Here is a 23,053-nt window from a genome sequence, read left to right as displayed (position 1 = left end):
GGCAAATAAAACCAACTCTAGGCTTTGATTCTGAAACCACTCTTCTGGGAAAAGCAGGAAAAGACGGCACCGTATCTCACAGTTGGATAATCTGGAGAACCCTCCTATGAAGAGTTCTGAGGGTCTCCCCACAAACCTGCCACACGCTGCCTCGAGGCGTCTCCACCGAGGACTCCGGGAAGAGTGTGCTGGCGTCCTTTTGCTACTGAAGATGCTTAATGCTGCCTTACAAGAGTGCCAAGGAAAGAATCCAACGGCAAGAGCACACTGACATCTGCTGGCATTTCATAAGATCTCTTAAGACAGCGTTTGGGTCGGACACTGCTCCCTCTCTGTCCCATGCACTAAGGCCCAGGCGGGCATGGCCTGCCAGCACTGATATTCCCAGGACGCTGCCTAAAATCATGGAGAGAGGATCACCCAGGAACAAGCGCTCAGAGCCTCTTCGTCCCTGGAGTGGACCCCTGCTTCCTTCAGCAGAGCAATCTGGGGCGCTGCGGGGGGAGCAGTCCTCCTCCTTCCTTCCCAGGTGAGGCCGGTGGAGGCCCGTGTGGTCCGGGAGCTGTTGCCCTTCGTTTCATTTCTGTGGATGGGAATTCCACTAAGGCTTGTCTCGAAAGGGTGAGTGAGCGGAGGAGGACCGGGGCGAGGACACCCTCTCTGTGCTAGAGGGAGGAAAACAAGACCAAATGCTGCTCTCTCGAGACCAGCGAGAGAGGGGACCCGCGAGAGAGGGGACCCCCGAGAGCCCAGCAGGCAGCAGGATGCAGAGGGCCCCTGCAGTGGGAGCCTCGGGAAGGGCCGGAGGGGCCCCCGATGCTGGTCACGAACCCTTAGAAACAGCCCCCAAAATGGTCAGATCCCAAACGCAGTCCCCAGCATGCCATCAAACCTGTGACACTGATACAGACAGGGGACAGGAAGGCAGGACAGAGAGGGATGCAGGGACTCCATCTCTGGTGTGCTCCTAGGCCAGGCCTGACTCCACCCTTGGGGAAGCTGTCAATCAAGAAAGGTGCCAGATAAACGCAAAGGGTCTGGTCCTGAGGGAAGGCGGAGGCCACTCGGATCTGTGCTCCGCAACGTCTCCAGCAGGATGCCCAGCGACACGGGTTCCTAAGTCATCGGTCACTCTGCAGGTATCGCCCCGCCTCCTCCCCTTCCTCCTGCAACACTCGTGCTGGTGTGGGGGGGCATAAAGGGCACGTGGGCACTGCCCCTGCACACCCATGCACACGTGCACACGTGCCCTTCCTCAAGGTCCCCCTGGCCACTGCGTGTCTCACTGGTCTTCCGTACATTGGTGGTGATGACAAGTCCCTCTCACCATCTCAGGAGAAAGGGCACGGGGGTCTGGGCCCAGGGCTGCCTGGCCGTCCCTCCCAGGCATCTGCAGCTCCGACCCGTCACCTGCGCCCAGGGCCCACGCACACTGGCGCCCTCCCCCACCCACCAAGCCCTTCTCCGTGTTCGGCCTCAGCTTCAGAGTGACCTCGAGCCTTTCCACGGAGACCTTGCCTGCCCCTCCTGCCCACCATGGCCACCCGCCCTCTCAGGACACGGAGGTCTCTTGTCTCCATGAGGTTACTATAAGTCAGAGCCCCGCTGTCCTCTCCTCTGCCTCCAGGACTCGGGGTCTCCCGCCGGAGGGAGCACGGTTTGGAAAGGTCCGCCCAGGGCACAGAGTGAGCAGCAAGGGACCCAACACGAGGAACCCGAGCAGCCCCAGCACGTCCGGGAGACACGGGGGAAAACCAGAAGGCTGCCATCGCCCGCGGGACGGGACCCACGCCCAGCTCCGGTTGGGCTGAGGCACCAGGCCCTGCAGCAGGACGCCCGAGCTCTAGAGGACCCCTGTCACTGCACCTTCCAGTCCCCGCCTCCCTCCCAGGCCCGTACTGCTCTCTTAGTACCTGAGATGACGTAGGGAGACTTTTAATAAAACAACTAATGCAGATTACGATCAAACAGACGAATTACAACGAGGGCAAGAAGGCAAACTGGAGTTGGCAGTGGGTGAGACCAAGCCCCAGCTGCCGGACCCTGGGTGCCCCTGAGCCCGGACTGTGAAACCAGCCCTGCGCTTCCTGGAAGGCCTCTTAGAGGGACACCGAGTCCCTCCAGAGACTCTGGGACACGGATCCCACCAGGACCTGGGACGGACTCCGCCTGGTCCTGGAGCACAGGAGACAGCCAGCCCACAGAGCCCAGAGCGGGCAGGTGGCCCCTCCCAAGCCGCCCCTCCCGGCCCCCGGGGCCTCCACCTGCACTCTGCTCCTTCCCGCCTCCAGCATTAGACGGAATGGTCTGCTCTTTTACCATCGGCCTTTGCAACGTCGATTCTTTTAAAATTTGAGGAAATGTGGCTTTTTAGAAAATATTTCTCATGAAGCTCAACTAAGTTCACAGAGGCACGTTGGTTTTCAAAGGTTACATTAAGTTCACACAAACAAAACTAGGTCTGTTCCATTTGCAAAATGAAATTCATTAGGAGACACAGCATCTTCCCAAGAACCACAGACACACAAACCACAGACCTTTCACATCAAAGCGTCTTGGCATGAAAAACCCCCTATATCTAAACACCCACAAGGTAAACAAGTGGATAGAGAAGACTGAGAAGTCTTACGCGACAGCCACCGGCTTACCTCACTCCGGAGCTTCCGTATGTGGCGAGAAAAGCACAATTATCTGCCTTTTAATAGGCAGGGAAGTGGAGGTTCAGAGAGGTACAGCAAATTGCCCAAGGTCACACAGCTAAAAGGTGACCGAATCTGGACTCAGTGTTGAACGTACTTGGCTCCCAAGCCTTGGACCTCCTGCACCTTGTTTTTCAGGGAGTTGGTTCTCCCAAAGCCTTTCAGACTCCAAAGCCAACTGCCAGCACCTGGGAAGGCAACACTTTGTTCCCCTTATTCAGGCAGCATCCGCCTGCACCAGCTCAAACCCACAACCTCCCACATCAGAAGCCAGAAACCCTCCCGGGCCTTGCCATCTTCAGGAGAGTGTCAATCACACCCTGTATGGTTCCCAAGGAAACTCCGAGATTTCCCTGGCCCTGTGCTCCGCCCCTGGGGGATTTTCCTCACGCTCGGCCTTCCAGGGTGTCGCAGCCTCTGCCATCAGCAGCAGAGAGCTGGACCTGCTGGCTGAGGATGACCAGGGAGAGCAGTGCTCCCCACAGTGCCCAGGCAACAGGCCACACCCCAGCCTAGGACAGCCTCCTCAACACAGGCCGCGGGCCCAGAAGCAGGCCGGGGGCTGCTCCTGAGGGCAAGGACACCCAGCCAGCACCAGCGGGGTCTGGCCAGGGCCACGGATGCTGAATCAGCCCCCCGCACCCTGCTCTGTCACATCTCATAACGAGTCTAATAAATTAGTGTTCCTCTCTGCCAATCACTCAGAGCCCGTGCATATGGCCGCTGTCAGCAGCCCTCGGCGGGCGGGACTCCACGTGGAGGCCGAGTCTGTCGCTCCTTCAACCACGCTTGGCAGCTACGCGGGGTTCTTCCCCTTCACTCCCAATTCATCACCTCGGCTCCAGTCAGACGAACACGGAGGGACCACATTCTGAGTGATGGCTGGGGTCTAGCTGTTTGGTCCCAAGTGATACCTAAAGAGATGCAAGATTCTGGCACTACCAGCAGCAATATCCTTCCTGTTAAACAACAGCAGTAATCAAATAAACAGCTAAATAGAAGCATCACCGCTCCACACACAGGACACACACTAGGTGCCAGGCACTTGGCTAGAATACTTTGTAAGACTGACAAATCATCAGATTAACGTGCAACAGAGGAAGACTTATCACCACCCGTCACAGGGCAGACGGAGGTTCAGAGAGGCTGAGGGAAGTCCAAGGTCATGGGGCCAGGAAGCTCCACCCATCGTCTGCTGCTGAAAACCTAGCCCCCCCCCCCCGCCCTGCACCTCCCAGGGCCTGCTCAGGACACCTCTGCTGGCCCCTCACCCCCCCCCACACACACACCCCTGATGTGCCTGTCACCACAGAACATCCTGCAAGGATGTTGGAGGCAATTTGTAGAGGCTAAAGTCTCTCTTTGGGCCTCGGTTCCCGCATCTGTAAAATGGGCATAATAGTGGTCTAAGATAAGGAGTTCATGAAAGACTCACCGGAAGCCCTAGCCTGAAGGAGCCACCACTGACCAGTACTATTAGGGTTCTCATGGCACTCCAAGCTGGTTCTGAAAGCCTTCAGCTCTGACGTCCTAGGGAAGAGGCATCAGCATCTGCAGGAAAGTCGGACTAGCAAGGAGTGAAGAGGTTGCATGAGTTCCCACGTGACGTCGGCAAAGGCCTCGCTTGGTTCTCAGAGAAATGCAGAGGGGGGCTGTCCCCGTGTCAGTGATCAGGCGGCGTCAACAGCCGTCCAGGCGCTGCAATGGGAGCAGGCAGCAAGCAGCTCCGGCCTTGTGTGTGATGTCCAAGGACTGCCCGGAGACAGACAGGCGGCCCAGGCCCTCCCTCAGACATACACAGAGCTCAGGAGCGTAGAGACGGAGCCCGAGGGCCATGGGCTGCCCAGGGCTTCAGGGTTCTGAGGTCAGACGGAGCCAAACGAGAGCCACACTGCAGGCGAGCAGACCTCCAGAGCAGGCTGCCCCAACATGGACGGCAGTGACAGGGATGATGTACTGCAGGAGACAGACACAGTGCCCTGTCCTCCCTTCGTGGCCCTGGCGGGCTCTGCATCCCTTCTCAGAGCAATCAGCCAAACGGCAAGACCCCAACCACTGCGCTACGTGGCCTCCCCGCTCTCCCGAGACTGGCAAAGGCAGCAGAAGGGGCCAAGTCAGGGCTCGGCTCAGCCTGTCGGAGTCCACATCCGGGGGGTGCCGCTGACCTGTCACTGTCCTCGAGAAGACTGGCGAGCCTGCCTCCCCCTCACCCCGTGTCTGCAAACTGGGGTTCAAGAGGAAGAACCTCAAAGTGCACTAGAAGCATCAGGTGGAACGACTCCTTTCCATTTGATGCGCCTCAGAGTCTGGGACACGGCTGGCTGGATGCTAGGGCTTTGGTGACGTCGGAGCAGGTGCGCCATGGCCCACCTGGCTCAACCCGAGAGAGAGGATAAGCAGTCCCTCGAGAGCACGTAAAGCACCCTGAGACAACCGCAAGGAGGGGCCGTCAACTAGGGGCACAGGAGAGCGAAGCTGCAAGCTGGGGACGAGCAGGGACCGAACCGGGGGACGGGGTGGGAGAGGTGGCCAGGAACCCAGTGCCTCGCGGAGTCGTGGAGGTGAAATTCTCGGTGCACCTTGTGCCACAGGAAGTGTCCAGCCGACGTGAACTGCAGAGCGCAGCCCCGGGTTGGGATGAATGGTCGGCTCCAGGGTCAGTGTGAAAAGACAGTGGACTGGCCCCCGGTCCAACCCCTGCACACTGAGCCTCCACCGTCCAAGGGCAGGGGAGCCACCAAAGACCAACCTGTCAGCAGCACGGGGTCCCCACAGTCAGCCACTCTTACTGCCACGCCCACCAATGGAGACACACAGGGCCAAGCCCTGACAGGGAACCTCACAGGACAAAGGATCCCTGAAGGGAAAAGAGGGGATCTGTGTGTCACCGCTCTCTGGGGACTCCCAGGAGAGCTGCCAGCCACGCACAGAAAGGACATGGCGGGCGGCTGCCTCCTTGAAGGGGTGGCCCAGAGCGAGAACAGCTAAGAAGGAAAGTGTTACAGCTGTGCCCTGGGGGCTTCCACCCACATGGAGCTGCACAGGTAAATGAGGTGCTTCCCCCTGCGCTCTCTCTCTCTCTCTCTCTCTCTCTCTCTCTCTCTGCTCTGGAGACGGAACCCAGGGCCTCCTGCATGCTGGGCAATCTTCTCCGGCAGACACACCCCAGCCCAGCCCCTAATCTTTCTTCTTGAATGGAAGATTTGGGCCTGAGCCCAAAGACAGGGCAACCAGGGGAGTCTCGTTTCCTGGATGTCCCGGGATCTGTCTGGGGATCTGGCAGGCCCACTGGGCAAACCTGGCCACAGAGAGGAACAGGTGGAACCCTGAGCTGCCTAGCGCCCTTCTCCTTCTTCACTCATCTCAAAAGAATGCGACTACGCTTCCCGCCCGTCTCTGCCACGGAGACACCACGGCGTCTCTGCACAAAACCTTCAGTGATCTCTCATCAGAATGACATCCAGACGCCTAAGCTGGCCTCTGGGCCCAGAGCATCCACCTGCATTCATGCTGTGCTTGCTGGGCCCACCTCTGACACTCCTCCATCCAGACGGCAGCCCTAGGATGGACGCTGCACCAGGACGGGGCTGGTCACTGCATCCACGGGTCCCTGGTCACCACAAGGGCCAACACTGCCTGGCGCACAGTAGGCAGCTGGGGGGAGGCACAGACCATGTGCAACCTCGCCTTCTTTTCACTGAGGACTCAGCTCAAATTTCCCCTCCCTGGAGGGTCCCTCCGAGACCCTCGCTATCCCAATGCCACTGGGGCTTTTGCAACCTTTGCTGTCTCCCTTATAAAAATGCCTTTCCATCTCCTGCTTATCACCTGGCTTTCCCCAGGACAGAGGCTCCAGGAGAACAGAGTCCCTTCTGTCTTGCCATGGAGCACAGTGACCCAAACAGGGTACAGTTTGAAGAAACAACATCCCCCCCAAACAGACATAGCCCTCTGCAGCAGCAGGCCAGGGTCACGCACACCCCTTGTCCAGTAAGCGAGGCCAAGCCAGTGGTACAGATGGTCCTCGGAGCAGCTAAGACCCAAATATGGGGACAGCTGTCTCTCCTTTAACCCCACATGTCGTTTTTCAGAATATCCCCCCAGCCCTACAACCCAGTCCAACGGGTTTGCCGATGATGTCATCTGAAACTGCCGGGTCCCCTCATTTTGAAGCTCCATCACTGATTGATTCTTTAATTAAAGTTTTAAAATTTATGCGCCTTGAGGCAGTATCTTAAATAATGAAGGCAGGCATCAGGGAGAGTCTCATGGCTTCTTTAAAAACATCTCCACGTTTGAGGTCTTTATCCCAACAATGTGGGTGACTGTGGATGTGACAGATTACCCCAGGATTTTAGGAACGTCAGCCGAGCTGGTGTTAATTTGGGAATTGTGCTTACTGTGTGAACTCCCATGCTGGGCAAAGGCAGGGCACGCGGCATGTCCTTCAGAGCAAATGTACTCAGATTTCAATAGTCTCCTTACACGCCACTGGGAAATCGTCGCGTCCCCAAAGCATTTTCTGTGTCAGATACGATTCCCCTCTTGGCATGTGTTCATTACTCCACCCATCAGCTTAAAGATGAAAATAAAATGGTCTAATTTTTGGAAAGGTGAAATGTCAGACATACATACACGCAGACCCAATTTTCTGAATTAAAAAAAAAAAAAACATCTGAAAGGATTTTGATAAAATATAATGGCTTGGTGTGGCTGTAGCTGAAAGGACTAAACCTATTTTTTTATTCTCAAGTCCCATCAGGGGCCTCAGTGAGGCTATCTGGAAGACATGTGTGCTCTGACTTGGAAGAGGAACTCAGAAAACAGCATCAATGATGAGCCAGAGAAGACAGGGCAGGAAGGTCAATTCCAGGAGCAGCCCCCCATCAGCCCCACATCCCCCTTGGTGCAGGAGCCACCAGGGGTAAAGACAGGGTGATCGAGACTTACTCAGGCATTCATACCTGTTGATCAATAAATCCCACTGCCCCCTCCTCTCAGGCCCAGCAACCACCTCTGCCCTCGGCTCCCAGGAGTGTGTATGTGTGATACTTCCCATAAGAACAGTTCCTCTCACCGTCAAGACCACACACCCTGGAGATTGGCTGCACCACCCTGTCCCTGTGGTCAGTGACCCTGGGTTGGTACACCTAAAAACCTGCTCAGCGGTCATTCTTGTATTCGGTTCTCAGCACAGTAAAATGAAAATTAAAGGCTGAAAGCCCGGATCAAGGTATCTGCTTCCTACACTCATGATTTTTATGGACAATGGATGACCATGGTTGTTCTTATAGGGTTAGATACTGTCACAGAATTCCATATTTAAGTACAGTCACTGTAATGTGAGTCACAGGATACATGATCGACAAAGCCTCTCCTACGGCTCTTTGATTCCTGTGTTTTCAAAATACTCCGTGTGTCGTAGGAGCAAGTCTGCAATTAAGGAACCTTTACGAAGGCAACTCGTTCATCCTGGGAGGGTAGGGAGACGAAGGCCTTCCATCCAATCCCAAGAAGGTACAACTGCTACCAAACTGGAATTGCAGCTAGATGGTGCTTGGCAAGACCATGAGTCAAACACCACCAACCTACCACCCAGCCAGTGGGCAGCTGTCCCTGGGCCTCCTTGGAACATGCAGAGGACACGGTGGAGGAGGCCAGGCCAGCTGGAGCTTGCAGAGCTGGAAGCTTCAGTCAGCTACCTCCCAGTAGGATTAATTCTCTTTTTGCTTCCACATGTAAATCTGTTACTTACAAGGAAATGCATGTGTATGAGGCAAGATACCTGTGTTTTCTAGCCCACTCGCTGTCCTAAAGCTCAAAAATTAGAGCAATCTATTGGAAAGAAAACTAACATAATCAGGCACAATGCCAGGTCCTGCTCTGTGTGCTTGCTCCTTTATTTAATTCTCACCCAAACCCTGTAGGGCTAGAGCTACTACAGAAACTCTCATTTTACAGGTGAATAAACAGCAACACAGAGAGGTTAAACAACTTGCCCAAGGTCGCACAGGTGCAGGAAAAGGACCAGGACTGTGCTCTCCCCAGCCACGAAGTTCTACCTTGTGCTCTGAAGGTGCCCTCCAGCATCATGACGAATGGTACCCTGTTCCTCCTGACCCAACTCAACTAGGAAGTAGATAAGCTCCAAAATGAAGGTTTGGCATCAGCCCTGCTGTGTGCCGGCAGTTACCCTTCACAGGTCCCAGGACCCAGGCCTCTGAAGAAGAAGAATCTCAGCCAGAAATAAACCAGCCAATGGCTCCAGTGGGGCCCACTATGGTCACTTAAAAATTCAAAGGATCCAGGCCGTCTCATCTTTTTTTTTTTCCTTTCTCCTTTTGTAGCAAATATAAATGGTAAGTGCAGAGGGGACGAACGAGGACAGAGTGGGGGGGAAGGAAGTAGGGGAGGGCTAGGGGGCTGCAACCTCAAAAAACTTGGGTGGAGGAGGCCAGTTCTCTTTCCCCGTTTGATTTCAAAGTAAAAATTAATAACCACTATTATGATAAAGGAAAACCCAAGTTGTGATAGCTTCTCTTAAAGCTCAAAGCTCTTCCGCACCTCCCCCTCGTTTCAACTGAGAAGACCCCTAGTTGGGAGCCAATTTCCCAGACGCCCCTGGTGAGGACTTCCAAGCTCCTGAGCAGCCCCAGCCCCAGCCCCAGCCCCAGCAGCCCCAGGGGAGGCAAGAGCACCCTGTCTCTGGCCCACTAAGACCCAGGAGCCTCTTATTCCCTGGAAACAGGAACCGAGTTGGTGACTCTGGGCAGGGCGGGATCAGGGTCCTCCCCTCCCCTCCCCTCCCCTCCCCTCCCCTCCCAGGCGGACAGCTTCCGGGTTCTGCATGACTGAAGCTGGTGCCTCCGAGGCGCTAGGAGCTTCACAGCCAGGTGGCCCCCTGGGCCGTGGGGAGATGGGAACAGCGCTCAGCCAGCCCCGCCCTCGCCTCCATCCCTGGACCACGGGAAGGCTTGAGCGGACAGGGGCGAGTCCCGGCCTGTGCTCCAACGCAGCGCAGAGGTTCGCTCTCCTCTGGGAGTGCCCCTGGAGTGAAGGTGCTCTAGAGCACCCGGGGACCCAGGGACTCGGCTGGAGTTCCCGCATCCCGAGTTTCCAAGCCGGCCTCCTCCGCTGGGGTGGAACGCAGCAGCTCCGGGCGTTGACCGAGTGCCAATAAACATAGCTGCTCCCCCACAGCGAGCCTCCTCTCTTCCCCACTTCCCACCAGGGGCTCCGCGCCTCCGGTCCTCCTCCCAGGCCACCGAGATGCCTTCGGGCTCGGATTTTGGGAAGGGAAGCGGAAGAGGCAGAGACCCTGGGGTGTACGAGGGCACCCTTCTAGCCCGCAGGGTGACGGACCCAAGTGCGCAGGCAGGTCCCTGCCGCGCCCGCACCTGGGAGTCGTAGGGAGGACGGAGCGGGCAGCCTGGGCGCTTCCCAGGGGCGCTCTGGGGCGGAGAAGGACATGCTCTGGCAGCAACGCTTGGGGTCTCAGGGTCTTGTCCCCCTGGGAGGAACGTGCCTTGAGATTGCTCTACAGGCAGTGAAAAAAGTTCGCATCCAGCGCGCCCAGACTCGCACTGGGAGGAGGCCAGCTCTTGGAGACCCCACTCTCCCCTCCCTGGAACCCCTTGGGCCGGGTCACGGGGTGCAGAGGCGACGATTCCGCCTGGACTTACCTAGAACTCACGGGAGCCTGGCTGCGATCTCCTTCTCCTCGGCCCCAGACCCCCGAAGTCCCCTGCGCTCTCTGCTCCCCGAGCCACGCTCACCATGAGCCGGAGGCTGCTAAGGCGGGTGCTGGCTTCTCCTGCACTGGCCGCAACTTCCGCGGGCAGGTCAGCCCGGCCCCGTGCCCCTGTCTGGGCGCGGCGAGGGTGCGGACAGCTCCGGCCCTGGCTGTCACTGCGAGGGGCTCTGGAGCGCGAGGTCTCAGTCCCGGGGCTCTGGCGCTCCTCCTAGCTCTGCCTGGGCTGGAGGCTCGGAGTTCTCTCGCCGGGGCGGGGCGCAGGTCTGTCCCTTCCAGATGCGGGTGCGCTGCTCACAGCTTCCTTCTCCGCCGGAGGCGCACGCGTGGGTCCGCTGCCGCCCGCCGCCGCCTCTGCTGTTCCCGGGGCTGGCGGAGCGCCCGCCTCTCCGAAGGATCTGCCGGGGGCTGAGGCGAAGGGGAGGGATTCCCCTCTCGAGTTTGGGCTTCCCCACCCTGCGCGACCCCGGGCTCTGTCCTCCCTGCAGCCGCTGCGAGAACCGCTTCAGGGCGGCGCAGCCAGAGCCACGGGCTCCAGCCGGAGGAGGAGGAGGCAGCAGCTGAGAGGCTCGCAGGGGGACTGGAAAGGAGGTGACCTTCAAACCCCGCGCTCCGGAGACCGGGAGGGGGCTGGAGTGACGGGGGAGCAGTGTGCTCCTGGTCGGTCCGCAGGAGCGCTCGCAGGCGGGCGGGAGAGAAGGAAGGAGAGATCTTCCAACAAAAATACAGATTAGAAAATAAACAAAGGAGAGCGAGAGAGCGCGCGAGAAAATGTGTGCATGTATGTGCGTGTGCGTGTGTGTGTGTGTGTGCGTGTGTGTGCGCGCGACAGGCAGCGAGCAGCCCCGGCTGCGGAGCCAAAAATAATCCGGTGCGCTAGGGAGCGCCCCCTCCCCCTTCCCTCAGCACCGCTGCCACGGTCACGCGTGCAGCCCTGGATTCCAGCGGCCCTGGCGGACAGGCAACCCAGTGCCTCCGTCACTTCACCTAAAGGGGACAAGAGGTGAAAGCTGTCTTGGGAGGCAATGAGCCCAAGTCCTTCCTGTGCTCAGGTTCTTGTCCCAAAGTGAGCTTGCTCACGGAGCACCAGCGCCCTCCTGCATCCTGACCCCTAATCGGGGAAGACATTCCCCAGGAGAAACGCCAAGGGGTGTCAACTTCTTGCCCCGGTCCGCTTCTGCTCTGGGGAAGTTTTCTGGTGAATCTTTAAATCTCATGGACTGGCACACATCGAATGCTCTTTCAGCTCCAAAAAGTTGGCCAGCGCTGGGTGGCCCCCGCCCTGCACTCCCATCAGCCACCTCTTCTTGTAGGGGCTCCAGAAGGGTCTAGAGACTGGTTCTCTTCCTGGCAGTTGTCCGGCAGCCAGAAGCCCAGGGACTCCTTCGCAGCCATTAGCACTTAGTAAGCACATACTTCTCAGATGTCCCCTAAGGTACTTCACGGTGCTTTCTCTTTGCTCCACAACTAGTGAAGTTGGTACTATGGGTTGGTCTGGTTCACAGTCAGAAAAAGGAGGCTTCCAGACATTAAACCAATACTTCTCCTTTCCTGAGCCCCACCCTGGACCCAAGCCAGAGACGCTTTTCCTTCCCTCTCTCCTTTCTTTTCTTCCTTCCTTCCTTTCCCTCATTTTTTTTCTTTCTTTTGGACAGACATACTCAGTGATTATTTTGCACAATAAAGTTTGTGGTCTAAAGGGCTGTAACCTTTACTCAAGGTCACAGAGTGAGCAGGGAAGCAGGGCCACCACCAGACAGGTCTTGCTTCCTGTCTGTGAAGAGCCCCTGTGCAGCCCTACCTCCTGAAGGACAGCTGGGGTTGGACAAGGCCAGAGCCCAGCTTCCAGCACTTGAGCTCAGGCTCCTGTACTTTTGGCTGTCCCCTGGCTTGACTGGGCCTGGGCCTGGCTTCTCTTCCAGGTGGGACTGCGAGATTTCCAAAGGACAGACCATGTTGTACATGTCCCATGGTGTACATGTCCCTCTCCTAGAGCCTCCCAAAGGCAGATGCAGTAGTTCCTCTGTAACTACTAGGGTTCCTTCCAACATTCAAATAAAACAAAGGGATCTCCTAACCACAAGTGGAATTTTTTTTTCAGATCAGGCAATATTTTATTCTTCTTTGAGAAAACAAGTTTGCAGAAAATCTGCCATTGGCTCCAGTGATTTGGCTATTTGGGTTGGGTTTTACCAGAGGCTTCTCAGGACCCCGAAAATAATATATTTGTATGTAAACAACTGGGCTTTTTTTTTTTAATTTTGTACTAGTCTCTTATCCTTCAGTGATAACACAATGAAGCCATAAATCTGGGTTAGTAACATCATAATCATTTCCCCCAGAAAATGTTTACAATGGGAAAGCCACCAAATTTAAATGTAATTGTCTAGCAAGGCAGGGAGATGAGATGGGCTGTAAAGAGGTATTCTCAATTTAAAAGCAAATTATCAATAATGAGAGAAGAAATAAATGGCAGTTAATGGGAAGTTGTGTTGAAATATAATGTTTTGTGACAATTCACCAACAGGAATTGCTTCTCTATACTACTTCATTTTTATTCCAGAAGGGGGGGAAATGAATGCAATCCTTCAAGACAGAAGCACGGGCTGTTGTCTCACTAAAAGGGGTAATCGCTGTGCCCTTTTATTTTTTAATACATTCTTTTACCATTGGAAATGAAATAAAATGTATTCAACTATCTGAAAATCAAGGTCAGTCTGAATCTGGTCTGATTTCTTTATCTTGGAGTGGAAATAGGATTAGATGCATCAGCAGGAGTGTCAGGGCACGACTCACTGGTACCTGCGCCCCTGGGAGGCTCCAGGAAGCTTAAGGGGAGCCAGGGAGATACCCACTGTGATCTAAAACAAAATGAGAGTGACCGTCGGTGTCACATGCCGACAGGCTGTCCATTTGAAAGCGCTAGTTTCTTTTTCCCTACGGCCCCTCCAAGTCCACAAAGGGGTCTTCTCCTGTCACTCCTCCAGGTGAAGCAAGGTCAGGAGAGCTGCTGCGCTGGACAGCGCGCTGGACAGCTCCCTGGACAGCCCAGGGCAAGTCCTCAGCAAGAGGCTCTGACTCCTTCTACTGGACATGCACAACACTTTGCAATCCTTGGTAGAAACACATGTCAGAAGCATTGTCTTTGATAAAGCTGATAAAGATTTTTTAAAAGGGGGTGGTGGTGAGAATGACTTTGAAGCCTTGTAAATTCCATTATCTCACTTTTCAATTTACAATCTTCCTATGGCTCCTCCTAGTTCCCCAAGATGAGGTCGAAAGTCCTCTAAGTAGGTTCTAAGTGCCTGGGTTATCTGGCTCTTCGGAAGCTGGCCCCGTGATCCAGTGTTTCTTCTTGGTCTCTCATCCTTTGCACGTACTGTCTCTCCCGCCTGGGACAACCTGTGGACGCTTCCTAGGTGGCTTCTGCTTATCTCTCAGAGCTCTGTTTATACATCACTTTCTGCTGCCTGTTCCCTGACTCCCACGGCCCAGATGAGGCGCTCTTTCCACTGCCTCTCGTACCTGTGTTTAACTTCCCTGGATAACTCTGTGCCAGTCGGCTATGTTCTTCTCCACTAAGCTGAAAGGCCCAGGTGTCAAGGACTTGTTCCCCAGGGCGTGGGGCCAGCCACATAATAAGCTCAACACATGTCTGGTGGACCTTGCTTCCCTGCTGCAGCAGGTGGTGTTCTAAATGGATGTGCCACCTGGGCACGAGCTGTGAAATCAACCCGCTCATTCACTCAGTCCTTCATTCTTGCAGCCATTCAGCATCCATCTGTTTCAAAGCCAATGCCTCCTGTAGGCCACCGATAGATGAACGAGGCACAGTCTGTGCCTATAATCTAATAGGATGAGCAAACATCAAGACACGGGGTCCCAAAGTCTGGCAGGACTTGTCGAATACTGAGTGGGAGCAGATGGCCAACGTGGGTGGTGGGGAGAGGAAGGTCAGGCAGGGATTTCAGAGGACACAACCCTAAACAGAGAAGGTGAGTAGGAGTCACCCAAGGAGTCGGGCGAGGGACAATCCTGGAGAAGAATGTCTCTGGTGAGAGGCCCTGAAGCAACTGTGCAGCTCCTTCAAGGAACAGTAGACCTGTTCCCTATCAACAGAATCAGGTTGGGTTCCGGGGGCTGGAGGTGATCAGGTGGGCAAGGCGGCCAACACGGAAGGTGGCGTCCCTGTGCCCAGCATGAGTTGGGCAATCCGTTCTTCAGCTCCTCCCTCTGCCCACCCTCCTCCTCCCTCTCAATCCTCTCCTACTCCACTCATCTCCCTCCTAGTTCCCCCCTATTTTGCCCTGGCTTCCGCATGTGAGAGAAAGCATTAACCCTTGACCTTCTGAGTCTGGCTTATTTCATTTAGCGCGACGTTCTCCGGCTCCAGCCACTTATCCGAAAAATGCCATGATCTGGCTCTTCTTCATGTACGTATGTGAACATACCACAGTGAATTCCACCTGTGTGCATATCCGTAAAGCACCAGCGAGGAAATAATAAATAGGAGGAAGACCACTAAAGCAGAGGAAGGGAAATGGGGGGAGGGGAAGAGGAAGCGTTGGGAAATGAAATGGAACAAATCACATTTTGTGCCTGTATGATTGGGTCGGAATGAACCCACCATGATGCCCAGCTATAAGGCAGTAACGAAGGCGTTTTTACAAAAGATGAGGCCCGAGACCCGGGCTAGGGAAGCTCACAAAGGGTGCTGAATGGACCACCAGATGGTGGGGAGCCCTTGATGGGCGCACGCCAAGGCTTGCCAAGACCCACCATGCCCACTGCCCAGGCCCTGGTCATCACTGTGCCTGCAGTGATGTTCCAATGACCATTTCCCACCCATTGCTATGTTTGAGAACTTTCCAGATGGTCAGTGTGGATGTCCAGTGAAACCTAGGGAGTAGATCCCTCCCAAACACTCTAGGCTTTTTAGGGGTGATCGGTGGTCTATCAGACAGGATAAAGATTTTTAAACATGAACTTAAAAAAGGTCAAAATATCCAAGCATCTTTTCATTTCTCCTCCCAAGTAAACCTTTCCACAGCAGGCCCAGAAGAGAGGGTGCCACTCTGCGTGACTCTGATTCAATACGGGTCACTGCACATCCCGATACTCTGCAAGACCCGCCTTGTCCTGGGGCTCTCGGGCTCCAGGCTTACCCGAAAGCTTTACCGTGGTCTGGGTCACCTAATGAGCTAATTAAAGCCATCCGAGGACCACAGGGGAACGGATGGCACCTTATATTATCTACCCCCCCCCACCCTTGGGCTCATGGCAGATACTCAATATCCAGTTATAGATTGAGTGAACTCACATCGTTCAGGATTTTGATCTGCACCAAGTCTTTTAATTCTGACAATGAACTAACTATCCAGTGGGCAGGGGTGAGGTCCCTTTCTCCTAAGGGACACAGACTTTCATACTGTTTTAAAATATCTATGACATAATAAACAAGATGGTTTCTCCTCTTTGGCCTCATCCCTTGTCTTCTATGTATGTCCTCCAAATAATGATAAGAAAACAGCAATGAACAGAAGAACACTGATAAAAACAAAGCATTCACCATTATTGTATTATCTCAGTTAATTCTCACATCACTACTCTAGGCATAGCTCCTATTATGATTTTTGTTTTTTATTTTTATTTTTTTAAAGATGAGTATGCTAAAGTTTAAAAGGAGGAGGAAATCCAATGACTTGGCCAAACTCACAGAGCTGGCAAATAGGCCGGTATTCAAAACCAAGTCTGTTTTGAGAAACAGCTGTATTTGTGAGTCATCTATCATCTTGGGTTTCTCTGCCCTGGGACTCACCGTCCATGAAGGCAAACATAGAATTGATGATTTATGATCAGGATCGTAGAGAATCCTAATCAATTGGTCTTGAAGTAAGAATGAAGGGATGTTCAGAAATTGGCAGTATCAAAGGGAGCCTGCTTATGTAGAAAGTAGTTTGGAAATAAACATTTTGAGCTTGATCAGAATCAAGAAAAGATCCCTGAATGTTTGGTCAATAAGAAGTAGAGACTGAACTATGTCCTGCATTTATGGCAGGGTAGTTGATAGGCTGCTTAGTGGTTAAACAGCACGCTGTCAGGCATCTTCAAGAAATACCCGGATAAAGTCCATAAGTAAGATGAACTGCTTTCATATCGTCCTGTCTCCCACTTAATGGTGATGAGAACTAAGTGAGAGTGTGTAAATATCAGGGGTCCTCCACTTCCCCGTATGGGAAATGGGGACAGTGCAGTGATAATGACCCTGGTGACGGGATTAATACAGAGATCCTGACTGCCATTGACTCCATTCCCCTGCATGAGAACAACTGTCCCTGTAAGTCATTGGGTGAGGCGTCATCGTAAGACCCACGTCCTCGGCCTAGGAGACAGTCCCTGATGTGTTTTAGGAAACACCGTCTGGATCCAAGTGAAAGGCACAGGAAATGACGTCTCTTTCTTTACCTCCAGATGTGTCCTTGTGTGGATGTGACCTTGGACCTGCCGTCACCTGTGACCAGCCTTGTGTCCTCAGACAAGCCAGTGCCGAGGAGATCAGAATGGAGAACATCTCGAGGCTGTGGGCTGCTGCACCAGTCGCCGCTGGGCCCTCCTGCTGCAGGCGCGCCCTGCCAGTGACATTGCCTTCCCCCACCCACCGCGTGGCCATGTAAGATGGCTCGTGGCCTCACGCTGACTTCTCCGCCTCGGCTCTGGGGGCACGGCGAGCCCCACAGCCCTTGGTTGGGGAGGGGCTCCCTGAGCACTGCTCGCAGCCTCCTCCCCTCAGTCCAGCTGAGAGAACCAGAAGTGTCCCCGGAAACCCCCGTATGCTCCCCAGGGGCAAACGTCCCCAGGTGAGAAGCCGTGCTCTGGAGCGTCCTTGCCAACACAGTGGCACGAGAACAGCTGTTGTGACGTGCAAGGACTAGGAACTGGGACCAGCTCGCCTGCGTCCCAGGGGCCAGGTCCACCTCTCGGCTAGAGTCCTTAGAGGGCACTCGTAGCCATTCCCCAAACCAGGCTTTACCACCAGCCTCCTCTTCCAGAGGAGGAAGCTGCGGCCCAGAGGCACAGTGCCCCTGCTCGCTGTTGCCAAACCAGCAGTTGATGTGGGGTTGAAACCCAGCTCAGCAAAGGCCTTGCACGCAATGTCATCCTGGGAATTACAGTGTCACCCGTGAGAAGCTCCTCAGCATCACACCACGCACCCGGCATCAGCTCCATGAAGTCAGGGGTGGCCTCCGAGTGACCACTCTCCAGCAGGTCACCCTAAAGAACGGCAGCGTGGTCTCCGCGGGGCCGCGGCTGTCTGCACCTCCAGGGCTGAAGCTCACGCCTTCTGTGCTCTGCAGCGGGCCCAGTGCTCCAGCCACCAGCACAGGTCCTTGGAGGAGCCAAGGACAGCTCCCCACCCTCCACAGCCCAGGGCTGAGCACGGCCTCTTCTCCTGAAGCCAGATCGGAGTCATTATTCCCTGTCATAGGTAAGCAAACTGAGGCTCGGAGAAGAGAAGCAAATTTTCCAAGCTTACAGACTTAGCAAGCTCGAGACGTCATTTTAAAATCCTTAAGGTATTTTTTGCCGTACTTCCAGAACCCCTGTAAAGGGGACCCAAAGGCCAATGAGACAGAAAAAAAAACAATGTAAATATTTTAAGTCCATGTAAAAAATCGTTTTTTAAAATATAAATGCTGTTTTCATAGTTCTGTTTAAAGTCAACCATGAAGGTTAAAATTGAGACTTGTCAAGGAACAGAGTAAGGTGTAAGTCGACGAGGTGTAAATAGTTAATGAATTTATAATCAGACACAGCTTCACCTTAATGCACCAACCCCTCAGGGGAGATGTCCCGGGATCAGCCGCAGGGGGGCCGCGCTCCGTTCCTTCCAGGTGCATGTGCTACATCGTAAGTCCCAGCCATTTTATTACAAATGGGTAAGTGAACATATCTAGTCCATTTAGGAAGAAATATGCAAACTTACAAGGAAAACAGGCGTCTGCGGTGGCGCTGGTGGGAGGTGGATGCTGAGCAGAAAACCTCTAAGTCCCAGGCAGAGTGCGCGTGGCCGGCGCCCGCTGGTGCACAAGCCACTTTTATTTATCCCTTATAATTTCACCTAAGAGGCATAAACTTCTAGATAAAATATAATCACGGGGAATACCTTTTAGGACTGCATAGCAGGTTTTAGGAAGAAATAGTCAATGGCTGAAAACCGAGATTCTGGAAGCTGAACCGGAGCCTGGGGAGGACCCAGCGTGGGTATTCAGTCAAGGGCGGTCTCCTCCGGGACGTGGGATTCCGTCCGTTGCAGCCTCCCCAGGTGGACTTTCCCAGGCCTTCATTTAGGGTGGCTCAAGGTGTTCCCCCATCCTCCCTCAGGCACTCACCTGGCCCCCCAAAAGCGGCCGAGGGGACCTCGGTGGGTGGTTGTGAGGGAGTGGTGCGTGTGAGAGGTGAGCCCAGGAAAGCATGGCCGATGCCGGCATCAGAAATCGAAGGAGGGACAGAGGCCAGCCTAAGTGTGCCAAGCCAGTTAGGATCTCAGTTCCAGGACCCAGGGGGCACACGCCCTGTGGTCACGGAGTTCCACAGCAGCTCCCATCAACCACGGCTTAGGGGTAACGGGAGGTCAGTGTACAACAGAGGATGATTGCCTGACCCTTAGGGCTGCCCTGGGCATGGACAGAGGGGCATCCAGGGACCAGTGGGCGTTCGCAGGCGAGGAGCTTCGGGTGCTGGTGGGTAGAAGTCCACACTGCATCACATCCAAGGTAAGTGCCTAGGCACAGGCCCCAGGCGTGAGGCCTCCTCTGTGTGCTCAATGTCCCTGTGGAGAAGGTCGCAGCTAGTCATGTGCCCAGGAAGACCAAGACCCCCAATGTCTCTCGTCACCTGTGAGACTCTAGAAGGAACGTCTGCGCGTCCAGAGCTGTCACGCTGCAGTGTGTGCACGAACCTCCTCGGAAAGGCTGGTCCAAATCCAGATCCCTGACCCCCTACTGGAGATTCGGGTTCCAGACGTCTGGGAAGAGAACGGCGATCTGAGACTTCAACCCCCCTACACACCCGTGTGCACACGCACGCACAGCACGCCACGCCGAAGATATCCCAGGCTCCTGATGTGGACACCAGTGAGTGCTCCCAGAGCAGAGTGACAGGGGATAGGGATGCGGGAGCACAGGAGGAGCTCAGCACAGCTTTGGCATTGGAGGACTTCGTGCTGGGGTCCCCCTTTCTCTTTGAAGGCGCGAGGTGGCCGATGCGCTCTTGACTCCCAGGAAGGAGGTAAGTGTTGGTGTCTGGAGGACGGAGTGATCACGCCCACAACATGAAATGTATTCCCAGAGAGCCCAGGGGAGCGCCCAGGAAGTGCCAGTTGAAGTCTCTGGAGCCCCAACTAGGACTGGGACCAGGGATGTGAGGTAGCAGGAAGAACGAACCAGTCAGGCTTCGGAGACTCGACTTTGTCCAGGACGGTGGCATGGGCCTTCAGAGCTTCTTTCCATGGAAACCCCGCTTGACTCACAGGCACGAGGACGGCTCACCGCTGGGCACACGTTGGTGCTTCTGGGCGGGAAGAGACAGCGAGGGAGCAGCCACTCGGAGAGCGTGAAGGGCACCGATCCTCGAGTCACTGTCACCCGAGTCGTGAACCTGACGTCTGCCCAACACGTTCCTTTATAATGGACAAAAGGGGGTAAAAATAAGCAAAGCCTAAGCCGCCCGTGTTCCTTAAGATGGCAGGTGGAATTTTCCTCCATCCCTCTCTATTTTTAGTCTAAAAAGCCTTTCACAGATGTCAGCCACCACTAACGGGCTGACAAAAGAAGGGGAACCAACGTGAGCGTCTGTCGATGAACAGGCCATCGGTCTATTTGATTTCTCTACCTCTTCCTGCTTTGGTTCGTCTCCGTGCTCCGCGGCTCCGGGACGGGTCTGCTTGCTGTTATTCCGTAGGCAATTAAGCGACTTGGCAATCAAAGCAGCCGCATGTTTTTTCTGGAGTCGTCCGCGGAGAACACGGAGCGGCGCAGGACAGATGTGGAGCCACCTTGTGAGCGCTTCTCTGAACACACTTCTGGGTGCCAAGGCTTGTGGCTCTCCCAGGGCTGCTTCTGCCTCCCTGTCTGCTCAGATCTCTCCCCACCATCAAACCTCCCCCTTCCTCCATCCCTGGACTCTCAGCTGCTGAAGCATGAACAGGTCGGAGCTCCCTTAGGTGAGCCTCTGATGGGGACCCACCCCCAGGCACCAACCTCCAGCTTCTCCTCCGACCAGTGACCTATGGAATCTGGTCCCCCATTTATACCACGTCCCACCAAAGCTGCATTAGCGTGGCATCTCCCTCACCAGCTGCTGACCCCCCAGTCAGTCACGTGCAGTCCTGGCTGCAGCCCGCTGTCCATCCACCATGCACTTGGCTCCTGCCTGGGAACCGCGTCCTATCTCTCTGCCTGGACACCACCCTCCCTCGACGCTGCGACTCAGCATCCCCTGCCTCACCCACCGGCTGTCATTGCTAGACCCCGTGCTCTCCGTGCACCTCATCCCTCACTAAGTTCCCGTCTCCCCAGCGCCAGCCTGAAACACGCCACCATCACCTGGCTCTCTGCCAGGCATCTGGAGCTGCTGTTTACGATCAATCTCGTCACTTATTCGGCAAGTATTTATCGAGTATCTAGTATGTTTGCAAAATAAATTAGAAACAAAAATCCAGTGTACTGGTTCTCTCTTGCTCTTGCTAGTGTACGTACTTACTCCGAAACACCAGTTCAAAACGACGCACGCTCACTCGGGGCCAGGGCGTGGCACGGCGTGGCTGGGGCCTCTGGCCAAGCCCTCCTCCGCCTGCCGTGGACAGGTGCCCCGTGGCTGCAGTGTCCTCTTACCCAGAGCAGGTCTGCTTCCCGGCTCACTCGTGAGGTCGCAGGCCGGGTTCAGTTTCTCACGTTTTCTCCAATCAGGGGCCTCAGCTCCTCCCTGGCTCTTGGTCACTGACCGCTACCAGCTCCCCATCACCCTGGGTGGCCCCACAGCCTGGCAGCTGGGTCCCCTGAGAGGAAGAGAGCAACCCCAGAGAGCAAAGCCAACATCTCCCCATGACCCAGTCTGGGAAGCGAGGCTGCGGGATTTCTGCTGCGTTGCCCTCACCTGAGGTAAGGTGCGTGCCCGGTCACCTGCAGAGGGAGAAGCAGGGGAGTGTGGCTGTGGCCCTGTGAGAAGGCCGCGGCACCGTCTCAGAGGCTGACCATCACACACCCCTTCCAGAAAGCGCCATCCCAGTGAGACACATTCCTGAAAGCAGAGCAGGGACGTGGGAAGAGATGGGGAGAGGACGGCCCCCGTCCCGGGGAGCCTGCAGGCAGGGACTCGGCGTCTCAAGCTGGTCTTCGACTCCCTCCTTCGTCTTCCTGGGCCCCTCCCTTTTCACTCACCGCATCTGGGTGTCCCCTGTCCAGCCCAGTAGCCTCTCAACTACTGGAGTGTCCCTGTGAGCAGCCCTTCACTGCCCACGACCCATCCTCCACACACCCAAGAACATCCGAACATTCCCACCCTGGTGGGGGTCTCCCTTTCCCCACTCCAAGTGACAGAAATCCAACTCAAGCTAGTTTAAGCTAGACACAGGACTTAAGGTCCCGCACAGCCACGATTCCAGAGGACACGGGCCTTTGGTAATGCTGAGCCAGAGGCTCAGTCAGTAAGCACCCTCCTCCCTCCAGCTCTCCTCCGCTTTCTGCAGTCCACCTCTCCCTGGGCAGGCTCTTCAGCTACTGCCCCCAAAGGTACAAACCCCCGGGTCATATTCCACCAAACCAGTGACCCCGGCAGAAGGGAGAGACCCTTCTTCTCCACCTTAGTTCTAGAACCATCCCGAGTGTCCCTTCATTGGCCCAGTTGGGACAACAGACCACGGCTACGTCTTCACTGCCACCAGGAGGACACTGTGCTTTAACTGGCCAGACCTCTGCAACCAGAGCCTGGATTGAGCTCACTCGCAACCCCTGGTCAGAGAACGGAGGACAGGCGATTCCCCAGAGGAAACTGGGTGCTGTTGCCACAAGGAAATCCCGACGGGCAGCACCAAGCAACCTGAACCATCTCGTACCTCATGCCCAGCCCCCGGCCTCCACTCCTGTGGATAAGGCCTGAGCATCTCTGTCCACCATAGAGGCCTCTCTGGGCTGGTCCACACCTGCCTTCCCAGACTTATCTGCCTTGCAGCCCAGGTTCACCATGGGGAACCCCAGGCGGTTCTCTCAACAGCTGCCCGCCACAGCACCGCACCCTGGGCCTGGGTGCCAGCCTCCTTCACCAGCTGCTGAGCACAGGGCCAGCTCACGGTCCACTCAAATGCCATCAGCCTTTCTAAAAAACCCACCCAGCTTCTCCTGGTGAATCTCTCCCAAGGAATTATGTAAATATCTATTTAACAATGATTCTCTACAGGGACAACAGTGTCCCCTGGGGACCTCTAGCCAAGTCCAGAAACATTTTTGGTTGTCAGGGTTAGAGAAGGGGTGCAGAGGCATCCACCCATGATGGGGAGGGATCCAGCTCAGAATGACAACCTGCAAAGCTGAGCACCCTCCCCCCCAGC

The 23,053-nt window shown here is 55.2% G+C and overlaps 1 protein-coding gene across 3 annotated transcripts in view; it reads right to left on the bottom strand.

The window, feature by feature from the left end:
• The window catches only part of Rbfox1 (RNA binding fox-1 homolog 1), a 1,611,415-nt gene that overhangs the window by 1,302,928 nt on the left and 285,434 nt on the right, over positions 1–23,053 (bottom strand). Inside the window, exon 1 of one of the 3 annotated variants that reach the window (XM_058579672.1) lies at positions 10,382–11,257. The exons of 1 other annotated variant lie outside the window; for it this stretch is intronic. The gene's annotated coding sequence lies outside the window, so the exon portion shown is untranslated. Of the gene's footprint in view, positions 1–2,648; positions 2,757–10,381; positions 11,258–23,053 lie in introns of those variants that run through there. One more of the 3 variants, XM_058579677.1, reaches the window with a different exon arrangement.

The sequence above is a fragment of the Marmota monax genome, unplaced genomic scaffold (genome assembly GCF_021218885.2).
Source record: "Marmota monax isolate L192 unplaced genomic scaffold, Marmota_monax_Labrador192_F-V1.1 WCK01_AAM20220418_F8-fsc00035, whole genome shotgun sequence".
In the NCBI taxonomy this organism is placed as follows: Eukaryota; Metazoa; Chordata; class Mammalia; order Rodentia; family Sciuridae; genus Marmota; species Marmota monax.
The sequence above is the reverse complement of the archived record's forward strand: the minus strand, read 5'-3'. Positions and strand labels throughout refer to the sequence as shown.